The 24,163-nt window shown below is 48.3% G+C and overlaps 1 protein-coding gene across 1 annotated transcript in view; it reads right to left on the bottom strand.

Annotated features, from left to right (window-relative positions):
* The window catches only part of NOL4L (nucleolar protein 4 like), a 147,371-nt gene that overhangs the window by 40,318 nt on the left and 82,890 nt on the right, over window positions 1–24,163 (bottom strand). The window lies entirely within an intron of this gene.

Here is a 24,163-nt window from a genome sequence, read left to right as displayed (position 1 = left end):
CCCGGGCGGCCGGAGCGAGACCCCGGGCTGGGAAAGCCAGGCACGCGGCCGGCTCTAGGCCGTGCCCCCGCCCCACCCCCACGGCAGGGCCCCCGGTGCTTGATCAAGTTCAAGCTCGACCTCCTCGGCGCGCTGCCCACCGGCTGCCCCTGCGCGCCCCTCCCCCTCCCCCCTCCGTACCGTCTCGCTCTTCACTCTTCCTTTGTCTCTTTCCCACCACTTAGTTTACACCCCCTCCGCCCTCCTCCCTGCCCCCCGCAGGCGCCCGAGAGTCCGGGAGGCGCTCACCTGTTCGACCCAAACATCTACGCGACCCTGAGCGCCCGCCGCCCGCTCGCGCCCGCGTGCCCGCCCCCGCCCGGCTGCCGGTCATTGTGCTCTGCCAGCCCACACGGGGCCGGGTCCTGACGGCGCGCGAGCCACAGTTGTAAAGTAATAAGATAATCTCGGGGACGCCGCTCCAGCCCAGACCCGGGCACGCACTGTCCGCGGAGACTGCACCGCCGGGGAGGGGGACCACGCGGAGCCCAGATGCGGTCCCCCCGGCGGACAGACCCCTGCCCGGGGCGGAGGAGGCGGGACGGGCGTCGCGGGATGGGGGCCCTGGACCTCCGAGCAACCTCGGACTCGGCCCGAAAAGCAACACGCTTGTCACCAAACCGCAGCATTAGACCCCGATGGAGAAAATGGGTCAGGGGACCCATTCCCACCCCACCCCTACAAATCCAGACTCTCCGCTACCATAGATCAGCCTCGAAAAAAGCTTGTGCTTCATCAAGGATGGGGAGCTGCCCTCGTGGAATTCTGTGGGGAAATTGCAACAAAACAAAACAAAACAAAACAAAACACTAAAAAAACCCCGATAAGGATCCCACCTCCTGATTCCTCTGGTCGCACCCGAAGAGGAAGGGCAATTTCTACTGACTCTTTACGCTACCATTCATTCACGGTGGAACCAGCAGAGAAGAGAAAACGAGACAGCCACCGCAATTGTTTGCAATTTTGAAACAGACTGCCTTTAACCCTCCAACTTTTTTTCTGTAAAAAGCCTTTTTCTTTCTTCCTCTGAAAGCTTTGCATTGTGAACAATCCGTGGTAAACAAGGCTCCCTCTACAGCCGCGAGTGGGAAGTACAACCCCACAGGTTCAGAGCCCAGCGTTTACCCGTCAGGAAAATAAAACGATGACAAGACATCACATTAGCGCCACGCAGGCTTCCTTCCGCACATGCTCAAGACTCTGCTGTCAATAGAAAACTCACACTTTCTTTTTAAAAGAGGGTTTAGGCACATTTACTCATTAGCACCTTTTATTCCTGAAATCAAATGTGTTTTCAAACCAATTCACTCTCCCCGGTTTACTAGATCTTCTCATCCTCAGTGGTGTGGGGCAGGTGGGAGGCTTTCTTTATCCACACATGCTGGTGCCCAATAATGATTTTTAGAATGAACTGGTGGCCACAGCTCTTAAGTTCATCCAGGAAATGTGAGTGTTTCCAACGTGGGAACTGTCCATCCTCACTCTGAAAATGAGATAATTCAGGCTCAGGATTTCCCTCTTTCCCCACCACATTTCCAGAGACCTTTGACTTCTCTTGGCCTGAATTACTATTTCACAGCAGTGGTGGACATCTGAGCTTGAAACACAAAGCCAAATCCAACTGAAGTTCAAAGGTGGAATTGAACCCAGATAACCCACCTCTTCTCTGACTAATAAAAGAGAGCTAGTATTGCCCAGGAGGGCAGAGCAGTGATTTTCTGTAGGCATGAAATGTGAACTCATTTACTATCCCTGAGATAAAACAGCCCAGCCCTGCTCAACCCACAGAAAACAGCTGAGAGCCCTGCAGAAACCTGGCTGTTGAGCAGCACCGCAAATTAGGCGAGTTTTCATGTGTGTGTGCTGAAACCCTGGGAAATCTCCCAGATCCTTATTCCTGCAGGAGCTGCCACTCCTGAAGTAACCTTGTGTAGGTTGTTTGCAGTGTCCTTGTGCCACTCCCCCACTCCTTAAAGTGGCCACAGCATGAGTCCCAACGAGGAATCAGGTGACCTAGTTTCTTGACTACTAATTCTCCCAGTGATGTGTCCCTTCTTCTGGCCCCAGCCTGGTAGGAGAACATGGCAAAGAAAGCTGCTCCCATCTGCTTCGGAGGGGAGGGAGGGGGCAATGCTGCCCCAGGTCCCCTCCAGCCTCTGAAGACACTGGGTGCTTTTGTAAACAGATGATTGGGGTGTGCTCTGATGGGGCTTTTTAAACAGCAAACCCCTTTCATGCAGCTTCCCATACGAAGTGAGCATGTCCCACAGGTAGGGACCTGGCCATGGGACTCTGGTTTGCCACTATTAGGACAAATAGGATCTTAATGTGACCACAGCAGACATTGTTCAAGCATGTCAAAGCATTAAAAAAAATTTATCCCCACAAATGACGTATTAATGACAGAGGAGAAAATGTACCTGCACAATGGAGCGATCTGGCAGACACTTCCCAATCAAGTGATCAAATTCAGCAGCCTCCAAAGTGGGGCCACCAGACATGATGTCCTCGGCTCCTGAAGGGAGGCAGTGGAAGACACAGCATCACTTGAGCCGTGTGCTTCCCCAACGCGCTTCATCTGAATCTGCTCCTCAAGAGACAATCAGACAAGAAATCCAGAAAGAGAAACTCCACAACACAATAGTCGTGGACTCTACAAAACATTCATTGTCACTAATTGACTTTCTAAATGATGAGATGAAAGAGAAATTACAGGTGGCTCACACCTGTAATTCCAGCACTTTGGGAGGCCGAGGCGGATGGATCAGAGGTCAGGGGTTCGAGACCAGCCTGGCCAACATGGTGAAACCTGGTCTCTACTAAAAATACAAAATTGGATGGGCGCGGTGGGGGCATGCCTGTAATCCCAGCTACTCGGGAGGCTGGGGTAGGAGAATTGCTTGAACCCAGGAGGCAGAGGGTGCAGCGAGCCAAGATCATGCCCTTGAGCTCCAGCCTGGGCAACAGGAGCGAAACTCCATCTCCAAAGAATTAAAGAGAGAGAAATAACAACTAAACTTAATGTGTGACTCTTCTTAGATCCTGTAGAGGAGTGAGGTGCGGACAACGGGTAGGGGAGAGGCAGAGGATGGGGGTGGAGTGAGGGTGGAGGCCAGTGTGGGCTCTGGGCTGAGTGGTCAGGGAAGAGCTCTCCCAGGAGGGAGCCACTGGGTGTCCTAATCCCCAGAGGGCAGAAGTTCACATCTGGGTGAAGACCTGGGGGCACTGGAACAGCTGGTGCAAAGCTGCTGAGGAAGGGAACAGTGGCCAGAGTGGCTAGAGCAATGTGGGCCATGGGGAGGACGGGAGGGATGAGCGTTGGGGGCAAACAGGGCCAAGTGTCCAACATCCTGAACACCCCCCCCCAACCCCGTGAGGTGTGTGGGCTTTACACTGGGAGTGAGGAGAGGATGCAATGTGAATTACGTTTTTAGATCGGGGAGATGAGATTATAAAGGAGCAGAAGTGGTGACAGGGAGGCCAGCGAGGAGGTCCAATGGAAAGAGTGTCGTCAGATGGGACTAGTTCAAATTCTGGCTCTGACACTAGATGGATGACTTTGGGCACCATACCTAAACCTCTCTAAGCATCCGTTTCCTCATCTACACGTGATCCACAATGTTTTTGTTTGTTTGTTTTGTTTTATTTTTGATCGAGTCTTGCTGTGTCACCCAGGCTGGAGTGCAGTGGCATGATCCGGGCTCACTGCATCCTCTGCCTCCCTGACTTAGTCAAGCCATTCTTGTGTCTCAGCCTCCCAAGTAGCTAGGATTACAGGCATGCGCCACCATGCCTGGCTAATTTTTGTATTTTTAGTAGAGATGGAGTTTTACCATGTTGTCCAGGCTGGTCTCAAGCTCCTGGACTCAAGTGATCCACCCGCCTTGGCCTTCCAAAGATCCACTATGTTTAACATGTGTTTTTAATGTAGCATTTGGCACCGAATTTTTCCCTTTGAGATTACAAACTGTGTTAGACAGTCTCCAAGATGGCCCATGATGACCCTCACCGCCCAGTTTCATACCCTGGTACCATCACAATGCACAGGGCTGTGGAACCAGTTGTGTACTGTGGAAATGAGTGTGTGTGACTGCCAAGGCTAGATCCTAAAAGACATCTTGATCTTTTCTCCAGAGGGAGTGCTTGGTAGATGGTAGCTTTTATCATCAACGGTATCAGGATTGTACATTTCATAATTGCACAGTCAGGATCACATCCCTCTCTCCAAATGCTACACCAGTTCACTCTGCCACCAGCAATATCTAGCAGCATTCATTTCGCGGCATACTTGTCACTGCTTACTATTAGCAATCTCTTTTATCTCTGTCAATCTGAGGGGCAAAGAATGCTGTCTCTTATTTTCCTTTGCTCCTCTTCACTTGGGAATGTAAGTAGATGTTTCTGTGCACTGTGTGTTCTGGGGCACTTGTATTTCTTTTTCTTTCTTTTTTTTTTCTTTTGAGAATAACCTGTTCATATCCTTTGCCAATTTCTCTATTTGAATTGTTGGTCTTTTTTTTTTTTGGTAAGAACTTTTTGGAAATAAGTAAAATTAATCTTTTGTCATGTATTTTGCAAATACGTTTTCCTTTTGTTGTCTTTTTATTTAGTTTATGACAAGTTTTTTTAGCCATATGGAAATTTTACATTTTTATATCATCTGATTTTTTTTTGTTTTTTCCTTTAGGGCTTTAGGGCTCCAGGTTAAAACAAAAGTTTTTTTCCACTCTAAGATTACAAAAGTAATTCGCCCATATTTTCTTCTGGAAACTTTGTATCTTCATTACATTTAAATCTTTATTCCATCTGTTATTTATCTCAATGTAAGTAGCAAAGTGGGGAATCTAGCTTATTTTTTTCTTTTTTTTTTTCTTTTTTTTAATTTTTTAATTTTTTTTTTTTGAGACGGAGTCTTGCTCTGTGCCCCAGGCTGGAGTGCAGTGGCGCGATCTCGGCTCACTGCAAGCTCCGCCCCCCCGGGTTCACACCATTCTCCTGTCTCAGCCTCCCGAGTAGCTGGGACTACAGGCGCCCACCACCTCGCCCGGCTTATTTTCTTGTATTTTTAGTAGAGACGGGGTTTCACCGTGTTAGCCAGGATGGTCTCGATCTCCTGACCTCGTGATCCGCCCGTCTCGGCCTCCCAAAGTGCTGGGATTACAGGCTTGAGCCACCGCGCCCGGCCAGCTTATTTTTTTCTAAATGGCTTTCTAAGTGGTGTTAATTCCATCTTTTATTTTTTATTTTTGAGACAGGGTCTCACTCTGCTACCCAGACTGAAGTGCAGTGGCACGATCTTGGCTCACTTCAGGCTCAATCTCCTGGGCTCAAGTGATCCTCCTGCCTTAGCCTCCCAAAATGCTGGAATTACAGGCAGGAGTCACTGCACCCGGCCTACATATCATTTCTGAAATAACTTATCTTTATCCACTAATTGGAAATGTCATCTTATACTAATTTTCTATTATGTATGGATTTTTATTATATTCTGTTGATCTACCTATTCCTGTCTCAGTATTATGGCTTTAAAATATGTTTTCTGGGCTGGGCACAGTGGCTCACGCCTATAATCCCAGCACTTTGGGAGGCCGAGGTGGGCGGATCACAAGGTCAGGAGACTGAGACCATTGTGGCTAAAGCGGTGAAACCCCGTCTCTACTAAAAAATACAAAAAAACTAGCCAGGCGTCGTAGCGGGCGCCTGTAGTCCCAACTACTTGGGAGGCTGAGGCAGGAGAATGGTGTGAACCTGGGAGAAAGAGCTTGCAGTGAGCCGAGATCACACCACTGCACTCCAGCCTGGGCGACAGAGTGAGACTCCGTCTCAAATAAATAAATAAATAAATAAATAAATAAATAAATAAATAAAATATGTTTTCTGGCCTGGCATGGTGGCTCATGCCTGTAATCCCAGCACTTTGCAAAGCTGAGGTGGGCAGATCACTTCAGGTCATGAATTTGAGACCAGCCTGGCCAACATGGTAAAACCCCATCTATACTAAAAATACAAAATTAGCTGGGCGTGGTGGTACGTGTCTGTAGTCCTAGCTACTGGGGAGGCTGAGGCAGAAGAATCACTTGAACCCGGGAAGGGGAGGTTGCAATAAGCTGAGATCATGCCACTGCACTCTAGCCTGGGCAACAGAGACTCCATCTCAAAAAAAAAAATATATATATATATATATACACACACACACACACACACACACAACACACACACACACACACACACACATATATATATATGTTTTCCTACTAGGTAGGGCTAGCATCCATCTCTACCCCATAAACTGTCCCTGCCCACACCATAACAAAAATAATTAAAGCAGTATCACAGCCAAGAGGTGCTCTAGGTGCAGCATATTTATGGAGAAAGGAGAGATGTTTCTCCTGGGGGACTGGGGGTGAGAGGGAAGGTTCCTGGAAGAGATGACATTTACTGTGAACCAAAGAAGGTGGGAGGCTTGCAACAGGTGGAAAGTAGGGAAGGCATCTGGCTGGAAGAGGAGGACGTGGAGAACACCAGGGTTTCATATGTGCCTAGATTCAAAACACCTGACCTGCAGGCTGGGCCGCAGCGCAGACTATCCATTTGTTCTTTATATTAACTGATTTTTGCATAGCAGCCTGCAACCTCACAGTCAGTTTGACACCTTTGCTGAAATCTAGGAGAAACAGTCCAATACTATTTCCTCATTCTTCTCCATTTAGATAAATTTTCCATTACAAATACAACTAACTGAGCCTGACTTGTTGAAATACATTCTCCTGAAAACCACGATAAAAGGTAAAAATTACAATTTCATTATTCTCCTTTTCAAAAAGTCTTGCTTTAAAATGTCATCAGTTAATTCTGGTCATGTCACTCTCCTATTCCAAAACCTTCAATAGCTCCCAGTCATGGGCGGAATTGAGTTATAGCTCTCTCTGGTCTGGCATTGGGAGGCCCCACTGCCCTGTTGGCCTTATTTCCTTCTGTTCCTCTCTGGGAACTCTATTGCAGATGGACTCACCATCTTTTGTCCCCCAGTCACCCATGTGCGACTCCTCCATGCTTTGACCACACATGTTTTTAGGCCTGTGTACCTTCCAAAAATATGTACAGAGGCCCTACCACGCACCAGGCACCATGACAAGTGCAGGTGACATGGCAATGAACAATACGGACTCAGGGTTGACCACAGGGAGACTCCAGGCCAGCAGGGGAGACAGAAATTAAACAAGTGACGTCATGGGATCCTGACCTGCCTGTGGGTCATGGGCAGTGTATTCCAATTTGTACTGGATAGTCCTGAAACGTTCTAGGAAGGAAGTGCCCAGGGTGTGAGAAGGACACACTGGGAGAGCTCCACTGAGGAGGTGACATTGAAGTTGGGCACTGAAGGATGCATGGGTATTCCTGAGGTGGAAAGGTGCCTGGGCTGTCAACAAAGACAACTTCCACCCCAGGCAAATCAACATCCCTCCACAGACTGCCGCCCAGCTGGCTCTGAACTGATGCATTTGTGGTACTTCCTGTTTCTTGCATTAAACTTCATTTTCCCAACTGGGCCATTCGCTCTGAGGGCTGGGACAAGTTCTTAGAAGAGTTACCCTGCACACAGTAGGGATGCATCACTCAGGCCCCGTTCTGCCCACTGCCAACACAGCTCTGAAGTCTTCGACAGAGCTCAGAATGCAGCGGGCCATCCTGGACACAGGCCACACTTTGTAACTCTCATGGGTAATGCACACGCCTCTTTTCCCTCCCTTCTTTTCTAGTGCCCTTGGAGAGGTTCAGAGAAAACACCAAGGCCAGCCACAACCCTGCATTTCTACTTGCAGGTGTATACACAATAAAATGAACACAGATGTTCCCTAAAGAACACATAGTAGGCCGGACATGGTGGCTCACATCCATAATCCCAGCACTTTGGGAGGATCACTTGAAGTCAGGAGTTCGAGATAAGCCTGGGCAACATAGCAAGACCCTGTCTCTGCAAAAAGAATTTAGCTGTGCATGGTGGCATGCACCCATAGTCCTAGCTACTGTGGAGGCTGAGGTGGGAGGATTGCTTGAGCCTGGGAGATCAAGGCTGCAGTGAGCTGTGATTGTGCCACTGCATTCCAGCCTGGGCCACAGAGCATGACTCTGTCTTGAAAGAGAGAAAGAAAGGAAAGAAGAAAAACAGATAGCAGACTGGTAGGCTAGTCATAGCAGCACTATTCACAACACCTCCCAAATGTCTACCAATGAAGGATGGATACATTATGGGCGCTCCCATACCATGAAATACTACTCAGCCATGAAAAGAAACAAACTACTAATGCATGCCATAACACAGATGACTCTCACTTATGCTTGTGAGCAAATGAGCACATGCTGTACAGTTCCATTCTATAAAGTTCTAGAACAGCAAAATCAATGTATACTCCTAGAAGTCAGGTCAGTAGTCACCCTGGCCCAGGGACAGTGACTAGAGGGAGCACAAGGGTCTTTGGGGTGGTGTCGATTTTTTTTTTTTTTTTTTTTGAGATGGAGTCTCACTCTGTTACCCAGGCTGGAGTGCAGTGGCCAGAACTCAGCTCACTGAAAGCTCCGCCTCCTGGGTTTACGCCATTCTCCTGCCTCAGCCTCCCGAGTAGCTGGGACTACAGGCGCCCGTCACCTCACCCGGCTAGTTTTTTGTATTTTTTAGTAGAGACGGGGTTTCACCGTGTTAGCCAGGATGGTCTCGATCTCCTGATCTCGTGATCCGCCCGTCTCGGCCTCCCAAAGTGCTGGGATTACAGGCTTGAGCCACTGCACCCGGCCGATGTTTTGTTTCTTGATCTGATATGGGTCACAGGAGGTGGGGTCAGTTTGTGAACTTGGCTGAGCTGTGAAACTGAGTGATGGGTGCTCTCTTCTGAATGTGCATTATGCTTCAGTAGAAGTTTAAAAAGGGGAAGCAGCAAGCCAGGCCAGGTTCCATGGCTGAGCAGCCTGGAGCTCATTGTAGTCAATTACTGCGACCCACTGGACACCAGGTACCTGTGCTGGGCAGTGTACATGTGTTATCTTATTTAATCCACCAAATAACAAGGTTGATATTCATTGCCATTGTGCACATGAAGTCTAAGGGCTTCTGGGAGGAAGATTAAGTGACTCGCTCAGTCACCCAAGAGTGGGGAAACTGGCACTCAGAGAGCAGAGGACACGTCCACAGTCATGGAGCTAGAATCCAGTGGCTGTGCTGGACTAAGATGTGTGGGTCTCCAGGGTGTGTGGTAGGCCCTGCAAAGGTGAGACCACTGAGCCAGGCCACATGGTGCTATGCTTCACCGACCTCCAGCAGAGCAGAAGGAGGAACCCACAAGAGCGAATCGGATGCAGCCAGAGATTTCCCTTGGGCCAGGACCTGGGAATGGGCTGGGGCTGCTGTGAGGCCCTGCCTCGGGATAGACCCCAGGGCTTCTCCATACAAGCCTTGGAAGGAGGCTGGCCTTGGAAGCCTAAGGGATGAAACTCTAGCTGGCTCTCCGGCAGGTGAGCAGAGGTAAGGACCCTCCATGGGCTGTGGGGCTGCGAGACTAGCTTACGTTCACTCCGTCCAAGGAAGCCATGCAGGGAAATGGGAGCAGGTTACCAAGAGAAGGGGGCAGGTAGCACCTCCTGCCAGGGCCCTCAGTCTCTTCGTGACAGAGCCCCCAGGTCCGGTGTGGATGATGGCCCAAGGCTCTGGGGCCTGGGATGCTGCACGGGGACCTTTCTGGGGCTGAATCTGGTGTGGGGGGTCATGTTCAGGTGTGGAGGGGAGTGGGCAGCTATGGACACGCTCTGTTTGCACTCAGGCCCTTCGTCGTGTGAACTTGGGCAGGTGACTTGACTCTCCAAGCCCTGGTCTCCTCATCTCTAGAATGAGGCAGCAGCAGCAGGGGCTTGTTTTTGAAGGTTGCTGTGATGGCTGAAGAGGGCTGGGCTGGCGCCGGGCACAGAGCACCGCCCGAATCTTAGTTATGGATCATGATGGTACTATGAAAACTAAGTAATAACTCCGTCATTAGTCCACACGCATTTACTGAGCCCCTACTATATTCCAAGGCCCAGTCCAGGTGCAGGGACCGCGGTGGTGAGATAAGCAGACCTGGGTCTGTCCACGTGGAGCCGACAGTGCTAGCGCTGCTGCGGCCTCAGCTTGTCCCTACCCTGACTATTGCTTTCTTTTTCCTTTCTCTCTCCCCACCCCTTCCCTTGAGAAATAACAGCATTAAGGTTGGAGAGACTAGGGCTCTCTTTCTTACTAATTCTATGACTTCAGACAAATTACTGGCCAGGCACGGTGGTTCATGCCTATAATCCCAGCACTTTGGGAGGCCAAGGCAGGTGGATCACCTGAGGTCAGGAGTTCAAGACAGTCTGACCAACATGGTGAAACCTGGTCTCTACTAAAAATACAAAAATTAGCTGGGCGTGGTGGTGCATGCCTGTAATCCTAGCTACTTGGGAGGCTGAGGCAGGAGAATCACTGGAACCCAGGAGATCGAGGCTGCAATGAGCAGAGATCACGCCGCTGCACTCCAGCCTGGGCCACAGAGTGAGATTCCATCTCAAAAAAAAAAAAAAAAAAAAAAACCCACACACAAAAACAAATTACTTAAGCTCTCTAAAGCTGAGCCTCAGTGTCCCTGTGTGCTGAGGAACTGAATTCTGTGTCTGGGGGGTACCTGGCACACAGAAGGCCCCCAACAATTGCTGTTCCTGCTCCCCTGCCTTCCTCCCTCTCCTCTCTTCTCCTTCCTCCCCACTTCCCCCATTTCCTTTCCTTACCATTCTTTTTCTCTGCCCAAGCCTTTGGCATCTCAACACCCAAAGCGATTATCAAAGTTTAGTTGATGGTGCCCAGGCTGTGGCAGAGACTGTGAACCAGTTTTCTTGATATTATACCCTGAATCAACATTCTCTCTTATCTTTTTCAGCCAGAGGGTAGAAACATGAAATTCTTTCTTTCCCAGCCTCCCTTACAACTGGGAACCACGTGACCCTCTTGCAGCAATGAGACAACACAATGCCTTGAACGTGGACAAGGTTAGAGCAATAGCAGGCAACTTGCAACCATGAGGAAAAGACTCAACAACATCACAGAGACACCAACCCAACGTTAAAAATGGCACCAGCGGCGGCTCCTCCATTCTTGTTGTTTTAGGGTAAAATAACTTCATGTTTTGCTATAGTCAGCTGGGTTTGGGGGCCTGTAATCAAAAGCATTCCTGACTCGTTCACATGGCTCCTGTCCACGGGTGGACTAGATGGCAAGGATCCCCGACTCCCATGTTGCCTTTTCTCTTTCAAGAGGACACAGGAGCCTCTTGACTCTTTGAAGAGGACACAGGGGTGCTACGTCCAGGCACCTGCTGTGCGTACTGTGGTGCCTGGGGAGCAGACAAGCATTTAGTTCCCTCACCTGTGGACTCTGCAGGAGGGAAAACTGTCATGGCTGCTGCACAAATGTGCCTGGGCACTTCCCCAGCCACAGGAGTATCCCAGTTAAAGGACATCTTCTGTTTCTATCTTACCTCTTCTTGAGGTATTTAGAGCCATTCTAAATGCCACAGCCTTAGAATGACCAGGGGCTGGCAGGGCATGGGCTCTGTGACTCATATCTGTCGAGGAGGCTGCTTGTGCTTGCGCTGGACCGAGCCCCTCTCCCCGACTGTCTTCGGCACCGCAGGCCAAAGCTCAGGGCTGCCCAGGCCTGTTCCTGGAGTGGTGCAGAAGGAAGCAGATGGGCTGCTGGGGATGAAAGGGGCAGGTGGGCGGGCTCTGGGCCCTGTGCCCAGCATTGCCAGCAACATGCCTGTCTGCTGCTGACCCCTGACCCACTGAACTTCCTCCCCAGAAAACAGTCCCTTAAAGAAAGGGGTTCCTCCATCAAAATGAAAAATTTGAAAGCCACAGATGTCCGACCCAAACCTGCTGATCTAGTAAGAGGGAAGCTGCAGCATGAAGAAGTTAGATGGCTGGGGCACAGTGGCTTATGTCCCAGCACTTTGGGGAGGCTGAGGTGGGTGGACTGCTTAAGCCCAGGGGTTCAAGACCAGTCTGGGCAATATGGTGAGACCCCATCCCTACAAAAAATACAAACATTAGCTGGGCGCAGTGTTGCACACCTGTGGTCCCAGCTACTTGGGAGGCTGAGGTGGGAGAATCGCTTGAGCTCAGGAGGTCAAGGCTGCAGTGAGCTGTGATCACATCACTGCACCCCAATAAAAGTTAGATGACCCGTGGGGCACAGGCACACCTAGAACCAGAGTTGCTGGACCCCCTCTCAGGTGCTCATCTCTACTTTCGACCTGAGACAGGCCCGGGTCCCTGCCCTGCTCCCCTCTGGCAGAGAAAGATCACCACTAGGCTTCATATCACAACACATGAGCATCCGGCTGGCAGGCCCTGGGAGCGCTGCCTCTGAAGACGGCTCCCAGGCATAGCTCCCCCTCACTCCTCTATTCGAGCCCCACTGCTGTTCCTACCCCAGGGTCTTTGCACATGCTGTCTCCTGTGCCTGGAAAGCCCTCCCACTTCATCTCTGCAGGGCTGGCCACTTCTCACCATTCAGGCCTTGGCTCGGATGCCGCCTCTTCAGAGAGGCCTTCTCGCCCTGAGGCACAGTCTGTCATCTTACTCTATTTTAATTATCTACTCCAAATTTCTTCCTCTTGCATATTTTTTTTTATATTGCCTTGTTTATCATCTCCAGGCCTGTGAGCTCCTAGGGATGGGTGCCTCATCTGTCTCATTCACTGGGGTATCCTCCATGCTTGGAATGACAGCCAGCATGTAGCAGGAACCTACCTCAGAAATGAGTTTTTGAGTGAATGAAGGAAGAAATTTCTTTCTTTCCTTTTTTTTTTTTTTCTGAGACAGAGTTTCACTCTTGTTGCCCAGGCTGCAGTACAGTGGCATGATCTCAGCTCACTGCAACCTCTGCCTCCCGGTTCAAGCGATTCTCCTGTCTCAGCCTCCCGAGTAGCTGGGACTACAAGTGCCTACCACCACAGCCAGCTAATTTTTTGTATTTTTAGTAGAGACAGGGCTTCATCATGTTGGCCAGGCTGGTCTCAAACTGACCTCAGGTGATCTACCTGCCTCAGCCTCCCAAAGTGCTGGGATTATAGGTGTGAACCACCATACTCGGCCTAGGAAATTTCTTTAAAACTACACGATGCTGTGTTGCAGGGAGGACAAGGGTCTGGTGGGCCGTGAGCGGAAGCTGTGCTGTGTGCCTCTCAGTCTGAAGAGGGGTGGGGGAGCTACCCACCCGCTGGGATCCACCCAGTCACCCCGAGCAAAACAAAGCAGCCAGCACAAATTCACAAAGCAACACTGCGCCCTCCCGCCCTCAAAAAAAAAAAAAAAAAAAAAAAAAAAAAACCGCCCGATAATGAGGTAAACACAATCATGACCAGGAAAAAGCTTGGCCATGCTTCTTCCAGTCCACCCAAAGCCATTATCTCTAATTGATCTCCAGACATCAGCTGCTGAAGCGTCTGAAACCCTCCTGCACCCTCCAGGTCTGGTTACAAAGCCCTGGCCCACCCACCCGCCCCGTGGAGTCAGGTCTCCTGGAGCTGCTCTTTGCTGGGGGTGATGGGGCCTATCTGGGCCCCACATGAAAAGGACCCATCAGGCTGACAAGAGTCAGGGTGGGTCAAGAACCTGTGGAAAAGCCACAACCACTTAATGCTCAGCTGCCGGGGGCTGAGCTGCCTGAGTTTCAGTGCCTTAAGCAGAAGGCTTGACAAAGCCATCGGGGTCCTGCATTCAAAACAAAAAGCAAAGAAAACCAGGGAGGGCTGCAGAAAGCACCCTGCTCAAAATATCCCACTAGTTCTGGGTGAAAGAGGCACCCGAAAGCTGCAGTGAGGAGTTTAGTTGTAAAATGGAACAGCACTTAGCCACAAGATCACGACTCCCTTCTGGACCTTGATCAGGCTGTGGCGGTTACAAGGCGGCCATTGGTACAGGGACCATCTGGATGTTTTGAGCTGCTCCTTCCTGGCCCAGCCCAGGAAAGACGTCTCCTTTCCTGTTAGGTCTCTCTTGTCCTTAGAAACAGAGCTGGAGTCAGCTCCCTGGGCTGCCTGGCAGGGGTGTTTTACTGCCAGAGCTCTGACCAGACAGAGCCACTGCCTCCCCTCATTCATGGACGCCCAGGTAGCAGCTCCTGACCTCTGCAAGCTTTTCCTTTGACACACACAAAGCTTCCCCAGGTCAGCGCTGCATGCAGGTTGCTGCTTGTGGCACCAGGCAGCTCTCCTGCTCGCACCAGTAAATTACGAGTGCTTCGTACATTTTTTTCCCCAGATAATAAAGTTGAAAGGCCACCTCAGCATCCTCGCATTTGTGGGGGTAGAGGTCTGCAGCCCGGAAGGGGCTCCAGCCTCAAGGAACTGCTGGGGACAATGAGCCGTTCAGGTTTGGGGTATCTGCCAACCCCATCAGACACTGGCTTTCCAAACAGGGTGGTGGCTGTTTTCCACTTTCCCACACAGTTTCAGGGAAGCAGGAGGAAAGAAAGGACAGACCTCTCCCAGCCCAGGTTGCCCTCACAAAACAGAAGAAATGCTCATTTTCTGTGAGCATTTGGAAACTGTAGTAAGGTTTTAGAAAGCATCTCAGGATGTTCAAGAACATACACTGATTGCAAAAATAATGCCCCATAACAAAAGATGTTTGACAATGAGCTTTTCACACCTCTCTCTGTTCTTAAAAAAAAAAAAAAAAAAAAGTTTCTGAGAAATCATTCCCTCTCAAGTTTAGAAATGCCCTATTTTCACAGGGCACAGTGGCTCATGCCTGTCATTCCAGCACTTTAGGAGGCCAAAGTGGGAGGATTGCTTGAGCCCAGGAGTTCAAGACCAGCCTGGGCAACACGTGAAGCCCCATCTCTACAAAAATTGCAAAAAATTAGCCAGGTGAGGTGGTATGTGCCTGTGTTCCCAGCTACTCAGGAGGCTGAGGTGAGAGGATCACTAGAGCCTGGGAAGTCGAGGCTGCATTGAGCTGTGATTGCAACACTGCACTCCACCCTGGGCAATGGGAGTGAGACCCTGTCTCAAAAAAAAAAAAAAAAAAAAAAGATAAAAAGAAATGCACTATTTTCTTTGGGAGGCCCAGAAGTCCAAGATCAGCCTGGGCAACAAAGTGAGGCACTGCTTCTACTTTAAAAAATTGTTGTTTGTTTGTTTGTTTTTGAGACAGAGTCTTGCTCTCTTGCCCAGGCTAGAGTGCAGTGGTGCGATCTCAGCTCACTGCAACCTCTGCCTCCCAGGTTCAAGTGATTCTCCTGCCTCAACCTCCTGAGTAGATGGGGTTACAGGCTCCTGCCACCACCCCTGGCTAATTTTTGTATTTTTAGTAGAGACGAGGCTTCACCATGTTGGTCAGGCTGGTCTCAAACTCCTGACCTTGTGATCTGCCCACCTCGGCCTCCCAAAGTGCTGGGATTACAGGCGTGAACTACTGATCCCCGCCAAAACAAAATTTTTTAAAAGAAATGTCCTATTTTGGGTGATACCATTTTAGGAGGATGGGGAACGCTGTGCTGTCCATGTTCAGAGCCCCCCAATTATGACACTGGGCTCATGGTGCTCCTGGCTCACAGTCCACCTCTGTTTGTCAGTGAACAAAGCAGCCTGGGATAAAGTGTCTTCGCTTAATGCTCATGTGGGCAGATCAGTGATGCTGCTGCAGTATTTTTCCTCCACCAAAAAGGGGATACACACATTTTCAGGCATTAAAGAAACAATTTTTGGCCGGGTGCAGTGGCTCATGTCTGTAATCCCAGCACTTTGGGAGGCTGAGGCAGGCAGATCACTTGAGGCCAGGAGTCTGAGACCAGCTTGGCCAACATGGTGAAACCCCATCTCTACTAAAAATGCAAAAATTAGCCGGGCATGGTGGCGGGCATCTGTAATCCTAGCTACTTAGTCGGCTGAGGCAGGAGAATTGCTTGAACGCGGGTGGCGGAGGTTGTAGTGAGTCAAGATTTTGCCACTGCACTCTAGCCTGGGCAACAGAGGGAGACCCTATCTCGAGAAAAAAAAAAAGGAAAAATTATGTTTTTCAAAGTAATGAAAACTTGAAAGCCAGCAAAACTTTTAAAAAGAAAGCCAACAAAGGAGAAATCACTCCCACTAGATATCAAAACATGTGATAAAGTTTTCACGCTTAAAACAGTTTGGTGCTGCTACATGAATAATCAAGGAGCCCAGTGGACCAAACAGAAGTAGATGCTGTTTTGGATGGAAACTTAGTAAGTTTTAAAGGTGTCATCTCAAATCAGTGGGGAAAAGTGGAGTATTTAACAAACAATGCTGAGACAAAAGGGTTAACCAGAATCTGTATCTCAGAATATGTCAGCATAAGCTCCAAATGGATCAAAGATTAAATATAAAAAACGAAAATAAAACCATGTATGCTTTTTTCTCTGTTGGCCGGAAGGGCCTGCAAGAAAGGACACTTCGGCCAGGCACGGTGGCTCATGCCTGTAAACCCAGTACTTTGGGAGGCCGAGGAGGGTAGATCACGAGGTCAGGAGATCGAGACCATCCTGGTTAACATGGTAAAACCTCGTCTCTACTAAAAATACAAAAAATTAGCCAGGCGTGGTGGCAGGCGCCTGTAGTCCCAACTACTCGGGAGGCTGGGCAGGAGAATGGCGTGAACCTGGGAGGCAGAGCTTGCAGTAAGCCGTGATCGCACCACTGCACTCCAGCCTGGGAGACAGAGCCAAACTCTGTCTTAAAAAAAAAAAAAAAAAAAAAGAAAGGTCACTTCAGTACCAATGAGTACACACAGTGCCCAGATCTTGTTGTTTTGTTTTGTTTTATATAAAATGTATAGAGATGAGGTTTCGCTATGTTGCCCAGGCTGGTTTTGAACTCCTGAACTCAAGAGACCCTTCTGCCTCGCCTCCCAAAGTGTTGTCATAATGGGTGTAAGCCACCATGCCCGGTCAGATATTTTGTTTTTTAATATGGTTTTCCAATAAAAGGAATCAGAGCTCCTTGGAGAAATGACTGATTCTAGGATTGGGGCAGGAAATATGCAAGATGAGCCTGGAGTCTTACAGTGCCAGAAAGCAAGGAAGCACTAAAAAAGCAAGAAACGAACAAACAAAAACCCCAAACACCAATGAGGTATGGCAAAAGAGCACAGGAAACAACTGAAAAAGCTCCCGATGGCCAAAGCTAGAACAATTTGTACAACAAAATGAAGAAGTATTGAATAATTACCAAAGCATAAAATAAACAGCTATGAGTCCCGACTTCTATAAATGGCTGCATAAATTAACAAGTGGGGGAGGAGAAACAAATCTCCTATGCATGAGCAATCTAAATAATTTACGTTGATAATTCACCCTAAAAAAGGCAGAGTATGACTCCCCACTCTTCAGGTGTGGGTTGCACACGGTGCCTTCCTTCCCAAGTGCACAGTGTGGAAAGAAGGAAAGTCACTTGACAGCAGAGAAACCTGACAAGCATTATCTCAACCAGGTGTGATCAAGGCCAATGGCAACAGCCACAAATCATGTTGATATTATGGACCCTTAACAGGATGTGATTAAAACAACGCCCCATATCTGTGGTCTTCCTCCTAATAACCCATAACCCCAGTTTTATATAGAGAAAAACATCAAATTTCTAAATCCTACAAAATACATGACTAGTACTCTTCGAAACTGTCAAGGTTATCAAAAACAAGGAAAGTCTGAGAAACTGTCAAAGCCCAAAGAAGACTAAAGGGACATGACAATTGAATGTAATTAAATGTTACAATGAAAATTAAATGTTGTATCCTGGATGAAATCTTGGAACAGAAAAGGAAATTAGGTAAAAGCTAAGGGAATCTAAATAAACTATAGACTTTAGTTACAATAATGTATCAATGTGGTTCATCAATGGTAACAAATGTATCACCTTAATGTAAGACATTGATAATAGGGAAACTGTGTGTGTCTCGGAGTGGGCAATGTGGATACTCTGTACTATCTTCCCAATTTTTCTGTAAAGTTAAAACTGTTCTCAAAAATAGTCTATCAAAAAAATGAAAACATAAAACTACTAAAAGAAAACACGGGGTGGAACGGAATTAGCCTTTTTAAGACTCAAATGCAGAAGTGATCTGAAGAAAAAATTGATACATTTGAGTACATAAAAATAAAAATGACAACACACACAGCATAGGCAAGATCAAAAGAGAGAGAGCTACGGATGGGGAAAAGGAGGCAATGACTAACTCTGGGGAATCCAAAGAAAGGAAATGTAAGGAAACGTAATCATAGCATGCTAATTTGGTCAGCTATGAGTAATACACACACAGTCATAATAATATAAACAATGAATAGCAATCTATCTAGAGAGGTATAGATATGTTGCGGGATGGAGGAAGGAGAAATAATAAGTGTATTTATGAGAGGGTGTAAGAGTGCAAATACTTATTTCCTACAGCAAGAAATTAACAACAACAAAAGCCCCAACAGAAAAATCAAGAACTAATAGTATAAGCAGGTTATTTTGAAATAGGAGTTAAATACCAGAAGAGACAGCTAAAAGATAAGAAAGAAAAGAGGCTGTCCCTAGGGAGTAGATATTGAAGTGAGGAGGCTGGGGCAGGGTCTGCTATTTTTCTATATGATTTTAAAAAAATGTATTCTAGGCCAGGTGTGGTGGCTCACGCCTGCAATCCCAGCACTTTGGGAGGCTGAGGCAGGCAGATCACCTGAGGTCAGGAGTTCAAGACCAGTCTGGCCAACATGGTAAAACCCCGTCTCTACTAAAAGTACAAAAATTAGCTGGGTTTGGTGGTGGGCGCCTGTAATCCCAGCTACTCAGGAGGCTGAGGCAGGAGAAACGCCTGAACCAGGGAGGCAGAGGTTGCAGTGAGGATCATGCCACTACACTCCAGCCTAGGTGACTCAAAAATAATAATAATAATAATAAAGTATTATATCTATTAAAATAAAAATAAATGTAGGCTGGGTGTGGTGGCTTACACCTGTAATCCCAGCACTTTGGGAAGACGAGGCGGGCGCATTACCTGAGGTCAGGAGTTCGAGACCAGGCTGGCCAACATGATGAAACTCCATCTCTACTAAAAATACAAAAATTAGCCAGGCATGGTGGCAGGCACCTGTAATCCCAGCTACTCGGGAGGCTGAGGCAGGAGAATCTCTTGAACTTAAGAGCAGAGGTTGCAACAAGCTGAGATCACATCATTGCATTCCAGCCTGGGCAATAAGAATGAAACTCTATCTCAAAATAAAAAATAAACATTAAAAAAATGCAAATAAATCAAAACTGTTTAAAAAGGGGTAAAGGGGCATCCAGAAGTGATTTCTGTAGGTGAGCTGCCCTAGGATTGTGGTGGATGGTCTAGGGGCACAAGGTAGAGGCTCACAGCAGCTTCTCCACCTGCATGTCCTCTCACAGCAGAAATGCGCCAAGAATCGTCCTCTGCCTAGGGAAATCACAACAGCAGGCTTGGTCAAGGACAGTATTTCAGTTGCTTTTGTTTTCTTGCTGTAGCATAAACCTTCCACAGGGCCAGGAATTTACCGAGACAGGACGAAGGTCTGGGCTATAGATTCTCAGATCCTGAAAATGTTGCCGATGGCATTTCAGGCGTTTCCTGTGCTCTCATGGTGGCAAGTAAGGCCCCTGCAGCTCAGCTACACAACAAGAGGAGGTAATAGATAGAGCAAAGGAAAGAAGCCAGAGGCGAACCAGCAAGGCTGGAAGTAGGGAAGACAGGTGGTGGGACGGGTAGGAGCCTGGGAGGCTGTGAACTGAGAGGAAAGTGGTCACCTCAGTGGGAGAGCCCCATGGGGAAAGAATGAGGCAGACTAAAATCTAGGCAGCCAAAGCAGCAGACCCCACACCCTCACAAATGCTACAGGGTCTACCCCACTTATTGCTCCATGCACGTTTTCAGGAGCAGACACAGATGCTCAAAGTTTGAACAGTCTAGAGAAATGGCTATTCCAAGACAGTAGCAAAATCTGCAAATGGTGGAAAGAGTGGAGATGGCAAAGATATGCTGAGAGCTAGAAAGAAAGATTCTGCCTCTTACAGCAAAGCTTAACAGACCTCCTCACTTCCCGCAAGGGCTGACCTCCAAGTTCTGGAGTGTCACTGGGAAACTGTCTTTGATCATCATAAAATATCACACTTTTCCTTACTTAATGCTTTTTTTGCCTTGAATATTTATTTAACATTATCACTACTCCCTCTTTTTTGTTTTAATTTTCCTTTTTGTGTCATTTTGATAAATGTCTTTTGTAAATACCAAATGCCATTTAAGAAGGCCCATCTGAGCCTTTTATGATACTGTGTAATGAAATTTAACCCATTCACTCTTTTTTTTTTTTTTTTTTTTGAGATGGAGTCTCACTCTGTCGCCCAGGCTGGAGTGCAGTGGTTGGATCTCAGCTCACTGCAAGCTCCGCCTCACAGGTTCACGCCATTCTCCTGCCTCAGCCTCCCGAGTAGCTGGGACTACAGGCGCCCGCCACCTCGCTAGTTTTTTGTATTTTTTAGTAGAGACGGGGTTTCACCATGTTAGCCAGGATGGTCTTGATCTCCTGACCTCGTGATCCACCCATCTCGGCCTCCCAAAGTGCTGGGATTACAGGCTTGAGCCACCGCACCCGGCCCCCCATTCACATTTTTTATATTTAGTAGTTTGGTCTTGTTTGTGTTATGTTACTTTATGTTACTTATTTATTTATTTATTTATTTATTTTTTGAGACGGAGTCTCGCTCTGTCGCCCAGTCTGGAGTGCAGTGGCCTGATCTTGGCTCACTGCAAGTTTTTACGCCATTCTCCTGCCTCAGCCTCCTGGGTAGCTGGGACTACAGGCGCCCACCACCTCGCCCAGCTAGTTTTTTGTATTTTTTTAGTAGAGATGGGGTTTCACCGTGTTAGCCAGGATGGTCTTGATCTCCTGACCTCGTGATCCGCCCGTCTCAGCCTCCCAAAGTGCTGGGATTACAGGCTTCAGCCACCGTGCCCGGCCTACTTTATGTAATTTATTATATACATTTATTTATCATATTCATTTATACTTATTTTATATGTATACATAAATCTCTTTTTTGTGGTTTCTTCATTTATTCCCCATTTAATCACTCTTGCTGGACTGATTAAGTTTTCTGTGTTTCTTTTATTCACTCTACTGGTTTAGAAGTTTTACACTCTATTTCTATTCCATAGAGATTACTCTTTAACTTTACGGAAACATCTCAGAACCTCTGCTGCTTCCTTTCTTTTTTCTTTTTTTTTTTTTTGAGACGGAGTCTTGCTCTGTTGTCGGGGGGAGTGCAGTGGCACGATCTCGGCTCACGGCAACCTCTGCCTTCCAGGTTCAAGCAACAATTCTGCTGCCTCAGCCTCCGAATAGCTGGGACTACAAGCACGTGCCACCATGCCCAGCTAATTTTTGTATTTTTAGAAATGAGGTTTCATCATGTTGGCCAGGATGGTCTCAATCTCTTGACCTTGTGATCCACTCGCCTTGGCCTCCCAAAGTGCTGGGATTACAGGCGTCAGCCACTGCATCGGCCACCTCCGCTTCTTTAAGAGACCATCAAAGGTCACACACATTGAGCCACAGCAGGAGACGAGGCCATGCTTCCATTCCGCTATTACTCCTCTGAACTCCCACCTCACCTGGGCTGCAGGGCAGCCTGAGGAAGGAAAGAAGGGAGTCATCACTGCTATCAGGCTCCTAAACATGGTGGTCTAAGTCAGTACTCTTGGGTTCTCCGTGGTAAGAACCCGACGAGTCAGCACTGTTTGAGTAAATGACAGTCTCTCACAGTAACCCATTAACACCCCTTCTCCTTTGTGTCTGCCCATATTTGGGGGGTCTTTCTTGGCAGGGGAGAGATTGAGAGGGTTCATAAGAAAAGAAAGAGAAAAGATAATGATTAAAAAGTAAATATAGTTAGCCAAAAAGGTGCAAACAACCCAAATGTCCATGAACAGATAAATGTAATAAACAAAATGTGGTCTAACCAAACAATGAAATATTATTGTCATAAAAAGGAATAAAGTTGGTCAGGTACAATAGCACACATGCCTGTAATCCCAGCACTTTGGGAGGCTGAGATGGGCAGATCGCTTGAGTCCAGGAGTTCCAGACCAGCCCAGACAACATGGCTAAACCACATCTCTACAAAAAAAAAAAAAAAAAAAAAAAAAAAATTAGCTAGGTGTGGTGGTGCTCACCTGTGGTCCCAGATACTCAGGAGGCTGAGGTGGGCGGATTGAGCTCGGGAGGGCAAGGCTGCAGTGAACTGTGATCGTGTCGTTGCACTCCAGCCTGGGTGACAGAGTGAGACCCTGTCTCAAAAAACTAACAAAAAGGAATAAAGTTCTGACACATGCTACCACATGGATGAACCTTGGAGACATGACGCACAAAAGGACAAAAGGACAAATATTGTCTGATTCCATGACATGAGGTGCCTGGAAGAGCCAATTGCATAGAGAGAAAGCAGAATAGAGGTTGCCAGGGCTGGGGGAGGGGAGGAAGGGGAATTATTGCTTAATGGATACAGAGTTTCTGTTTTGGGTGATGAAAAAATTTTGGAAATAGATAGTTCATGATGGTTGTGCAACCTTGTGAATATACTCAATGCCACTCAATTATATACTTAAACGTGGTTAAAATGGCACATTTTAGGTTTTATATATTTATTACAGTCTTCTTAAAAAAATGAATGTGGAGAGTTTTTCAGGGTGGCCTTGTTTCCTTCTCCATTTAGGGGGATGGAAGCCTGAGAAACTTCCTGCTCAAAATCCGAACCTCGCTCCCCAGTGATGACTGAGGAAGGACTCTCTCCTGGGCCTGGCTTCCAAGGAGGGGGCTTCCTCTGAGTCCTGGCCTCCTTCTCCTCCGTTCCCCAAACTGGCTCCAGCCTCCCCTGGCCCCAGGTCCTGCTCCAGCTGTTACCTCTCAGCTTCCCTCATCCAGGCCCTCTCTCCTTGCCCAAATACCATTTTAAAAATAAGCCAGACCTGGCGCGGTGGCTCACACCTATAATCCCAGCACTTTGGGAGGCCAAGGCGGATGGATCACCTGAGGTCAGGAGTTCAAGACCAGCCTGACCAACATGGAGAAACCCTGTCTCTACTAAAAATACAAAATTAGCCGGGCGTGGTGGTTCGTGCCTGTAGTCCCAGCTACTCAGGAGGCTGAGGCAGGAGCATCACTTGAACCCTGGAAGCAGAGGTTGCAGTGAGCCGAGATTGCACCACTGCACTCCAGCCTGGGCAACAAGAGCAAAACTCTGTCTCAAAATAAATAAATAAATAAATAAATAAATAAATAAGCAAGCCAGTGTCCCTGAACTGCCTGGCACTAGCCCCATCTGTTTTCTGTCCCAGGTGACAGCTCTGTGGCTGCTGTTTTGTTCCCTCTCCTAAGAAGAGCTCACTGTCTGTGAAGGGGTCTTCTCCTCCTCTCCTGCCCTCCAGGACCCAAGGAAAATTCTGGGCCAGGACAGCACGGTAGAGGAGAGGGAGGCAGAGGTTAATGGGGGCAAGCTAGAACCTCCATCACGTGGGCTCAGACAATGGAGCCACACCACTTCACACACTGCTGTCAGGACCATTAAAACCATTAGCGGGACATTAGCTCTGCTCCAGGAACTGCGGAGAGGGAGGCAAGGGAGGTGCCCACAGTCCTTCCCTCCAGACAGAGCCCAGAGCTGAGCCCTGAGCCTCTTTGGGCCTCGGCTTCCTCTGGCATGGAGAAGGAGCACAGTTGTCTCTGCTTCCACAGCTAATTTCTACAAGGCGGCCTCAGTTCCAACACTGTCATCTCAGGAAGGATCATGTAGACATCAAATTGCCCCTGCAGACAACGTAGCATTCACAAGGGAGGTGGGGGTGATGCCCTGTCACAGTCCTCTCCCAATATGCCCTTATTTTCCTTATATTTAAGGTGGCTCCCAGGTCCCAGCCCAAACACAGCCCTCGACCTGTGCTTGCTGCCCTCTGGCACACAGGCCACCAGCATCTCTGCCAAGGGTGTCCCTCTACGAAGCCCACGGGCAGTGGGTGGTCCTCGCAGGCAGCTTGCATTTGCAGTCAGCAC

The sequence above is a fragment of the Theropithecus gelada genome, chromosome 10, assembly GCF_003255815.1.
Source record: "Theropithecus gelada isolate Dixy chromosome 10, Tgel_1.0, whole genome shotgun sequence".
Taxonomy (NCBI): Eukaryota; Metazoa; Chordata; class Mammalia; order Primates; family Cercopithecidae; genus Theropithecus; species Theropithecus gelada.
The sequence above is the reverse complement of the archived record's forward strand: the minus strand, read 5'-3'. Positions and strand labels throughout refer to the sequence as shown.